At 37.3% G+C, this 4,316-nt stretch overlaps 1 pseudogene; it reads right to left on the bottom strand.

Moving 5' to 3' along the window:
• Positions 1 to 3,223: 3,223 nt before the first annotated feature.
• On the bottom strand, positions 3,224 to 4,008 carry LOC105072027 (nascent polypeptide-associated complex subunit alpha pseudogene; annotated as a pseudogene).
• Between the last annotated feature and the right edge of the window lie 308 nt (positions 4,009 to 4,316).

The following is a 4,316-nucleotide window of genomic DNA, read 5'->3' as shown; positions in this document are numbered from 1 at the left end:
GGCCCTACTCAGATGGGACTTAGAGTCTAAATAGGGAGAAAAAGCAACCAACAGTGTAACAAAATCATTTGAGATAAGGAAGTATGATGAAAATAAGAACAGGCCACTGAGATAAAGAATAATGACCAGTAGGTAAAACTAGTTTTTCACTCTAATAAAGCAGAGTCTAGAGAGTCAAATTTACATCAGTTGCTCCAGGTAAAAAGGCAGCAGTCTAAAAGATGCTAAAGAATGCCTGCCGTGATTGACAGCTCATGCCCGCAGCTACAGGTCCGTTCAGGTGCAGCTGAGCATCCACACACACAAACGCACAAGGTGTCACTATGATGTAATGTGACTGGTTAACAATAGAACAAAACCGGAACTCTCTCAGGCCCTTCCAGGCAGTTCCCTGTACAACTGTAGGTAAAGCTATATAGTATTAACGTCGAACCGGCCATTGCTAAAGCAGTTTGAAGACCCTTTTGTGACTGCCTGTGATTGAAGACCTTCGGTACTTTCTTTTGAATAATCCCCGATGAGAAATGTCAGCCTTCAACAACAGATTGCATTTTTGGGACAGGAACCAAAACTGTTTGAGGGGGCCAATTCTGAGCAACATCATTTTGGTTGACAAACCAAATGTGAAGCAAATCTAAAAATGTTTTGAACCAGGGAAAAGGGGAGTTGTCTATTTTTAAAAAGAAGATGCATGTGGTTATTTTGAGGGAGACAACATTTTATTTGAATAAATACATTTGGATATATTTGCTATGAATCTGTTCCATTTATGCAATGTAACACTTTCTGTAGCTTTATTCTTTTTTAATATATAGTATTTTTAAGTTGAAGTATAGTTGATTTACAATGTTGTATTAGTTTCAGGTGTACAGAAAAGTGATTCAGTTATATCTACATTCTTTTTCAGATTCTTTTCCATTATAGGTTATCACAAACATACTGAGTACAGTTCCCTGTGCTGTATAGAAGGTCCTTGTTGTTTATCTATTTTATATATCGTAGTGTGTATTTGTTAATCCCAAACTCCTCATTTATTCTTCCCTCCCTACCCCTGCAATATATCACTTCTTGATTTTTGGCTAGACAGATACAGATTCCTAGAAATCAGAAGCTGGTTGCTTAGAGATTGCCAGTCCATTATTTTTGGTTTCTTTTTGCCTCATTTCTAACAAAATCCTCTAAAGAGGATTCTGTCCTTTTATTATTGATTGTGGCCTTTAATAACTCTTTAGATTCTCCACTGCTCACCACCTCTGGTTTTTTTCCCCAGATGAAGTTCCAGAGCCTTGGACCATAATGAACACTGGTAGAAATATATCTCCCTTATGTAAGCCTCCTCTGTTTTCAAGACATTTTCACATTTGGTCCTTTCAAAGCACCAAACAATGGGCAGGGGAGAAACTATTATCCTATTTTTATAAATGATTAAATTGAATCTTTGAAGATACAGAAATATATACAAGGCTGGATAGCTGTGACCCAGAAACAGACAAAAAGACATTGTTTCCCCAATTCCATCCAGATTCTACAGACTCTCTAGAAGGACACTTTGCTAAGGATTGAAGAGAGAACTTGGGAAAGTTCATGTCTGATTTTAAAATTCAGGATATTTTTATCATGTTTATCACAATTTACCCAAGTAACTTGAAGAGGTTTGTGTGTATGTGTTCTAGCGTTTACGAAATCATGCAGCTATTTTTAAACGATTTGGTATTTATTTTGGACTCTAAGCCAGAGTTTGTTCACCACTGCCACTTTCCATCGGCCAGCCACTTCTCTGTTAGCTGTTTATCATGACTGTGACCAGTTTAGGAGGGTTTTGAGGAGGACAACTCAGTAATTATTGGCATTTGTGCGATTCAGCACTTGATAGATGGTTTTTCAGTAGTAGTTAAAGGAGATAGTATTTACTACTGATGAACACGCCACTGAAATTACAGTCTTCTTAAATCACAGGAAAACCATTCCCTTTTTTTTTTTCTTTTTCTTTTTCTTTTTCTTTTTTTTTTTGACATAAAACAGCTCTTCTAAGTGCTGGAATGTATTATTTAAGGCTCTGACTGCTACTTTTTATTTTTTCCAAGGCACTTTCACATAGGTTATCTCTACAGCCCTATGAGTGGGAAGATTATCTTATCTACAGTTCCTCCAGTGTTCAGATTAGGGAAAAGGGAGGCTATAATTGCCCAGTGTCGTGTAGCTACGTAACGGCAGGCGAGAACCCCAACTAAGTCCCAGTTTGCCAATCGATCATGCTCTCTGCATGTTGACATAATAAGAGGACGATGATAATTGTGGCCAAGCAGCTGTCATTTTAATATTTGAGGAAAATAACTGTATTCCTTCCCTCTGTGCCAGCTACCAGCTCCTTTCCATCTTTGTCTATATGAAAAAAAAAACCTCTGAATCTTAGATCTTAGGAACTATTCTTTGATTTAAAACACTGGCTACCTTCTCATCAGGGTCCTCATTATCTATAATATGGGTTCTACCTCTTGGTTTATATTTAATTTAGCTCTTCAGCATGCTGTTTCATCTGATTTTTAATGTTTTATGTATTTAACTCTAGTTTCGCCAATATAACAAGATGCTTATAGGTAGGGACTGACAAATTTTTCCATGCACATTCTTGAATTCAACTTTTACTTTCTTCTTCAGGGTGTTGAGTGTGACTTCATAAGATGTGTATTAGACGGAAGGGTTTCTTTCCCTCCTTTTTCTCATCACTTAGTCATCTTCTCTGCGGGAAAGATAATCAGAAAGGTCCAGGGCCAGATGCTAGTTTCCAGATGCTAGTTTAACATGCCACACTTTTAATTTTCTTCAGAGTGAAATGATCTCCTTTTGTTTCAAATTAATGTCCAGATTCAGATGGTGAAGCTTTCAATGACTATTATTAGTACCAGCTGCATAATTTGTGGAGCCCAGTGCAAAATGAAAATGTGGGACCTTTTGTTCAAAAAGGAGAGGTACCATTAAAGGTACTAAAATACAAAGATTTCTTCTTTAAAAATAACTTGTTATTTATAAAACACAATAGGGGTAATAGTGATGAGTAACATAAAGTTAAATTTGCAAAAAACAGTTTTTAGTGTCATAATTTTACTTACTAAAGTTAATACTTTATGAATGTGATATCTTGACTGATCATCCAATCTTTCTGGCTCAATGTTCTGCAAATTCATTTGTTAGTTACCAAAATTTATACTTTTCCATCAGTGTATTTTTTTTCATCCAACAAGAAGCCATAACTTTATTAATGATAGAAACAGTACAAATTTCAAACCAAGCTGCAGTTACTCTTTTGAAACACCAAAAAAAGTCCTCTTTTCAGATGGTTACATTGTTAATTCCATACTAGCATTTACAATATCATTACTGTTGTTCTTCAGGGCTGGGGCTGCCTTTGCCCTCAACACATTTGCTTGTGACTTGACCAATTCTAAGTCCTTAACTTCCACACCTGTTTCATCAACCTCTTCCTCTTCACTCTCCTCTTGTACAGCTGGAGCCTGTGTGTTTTCTTGAATGTCTGAGACAGCTTCACCTTGAACTTTGAGTTTCTCAGCAGCTGCTAGCTGTGCTTGCTGAGATAAATCCTCGATCTTGGCTTCCCCAAAAACTATGTAGGTATCTGAAGCTGGGCTCTTGTAGACATCTGGTTTGTGATGACGAAGAGGATATTCTTAGATTTCTGGATAGTGACTCTAGTAACCCCTGTAACCTGTCGAAGACGCAATTTGGACATAGCCTTCCGTGCTTTCTTTTCACTCCGCCTCTGTTTTGCTTTGCTGACTGGTTCTTCATCGATTTCAGCTGCTGCTGCCAGCTGGGCTTGTTGTGTGGTTGTGTGGAATCCTGCTCCTTGAGCTCTGGTACTGATTCATCACTGTCAGATTCTGTTCCAGACCCTGTCTCAGACTGGGGCTGTGGCAACTCCTGCTCTGTAGCAGGGACGGTTTCTGTAGCTTCACTGGGCATTTTGTGCGGGAAACGCGGAACCAAGATGGTGGCCTCCATCAGTGTATTTTAAAATGATGTCACTCACTCTTGGCAAATGCAAAATTGCCAATTTTATTTATTTGTAATTTTGAGAAGAATCTTACTGCTGATATAATTTTTACTGGAGCTGTTAAGAATATTTCATAGAAAGTGACAACAGTGGGATAAATTCCTGATAAATTACCTTGATAAAAATTTTAGTACATCTGGAGCTGATGTACTAATTTTTCTTAAAAAAAAAAATCTTTAAAAATTTCTCCCCCCAAAATTTAACTTCATACAGATCAGTTTTGGGTAAAGTCTGAATTTAGTTT

The sequence above is a fragment of the Camelus bactrianus genome, chromosome 12, assembly GCF_048773025.1.
Source record: "Camelus bactrianus isolate YW-2024 breed Bactrian camel chromosome 12, ASM4877302v1, whole genome shotgun sequence".
Taxonomy (NCBI): domain Eukaryota; kingdom Metazoa; phylum Chordata; class Mammalia; order Artiodactyla; family Camelidae; genus Camelus; species Camelus bactrianus.
Note: the sequence above shows the minus strand (reverse complement) of the source record. Positions and strands in the feature narration are given on the sequence as shown.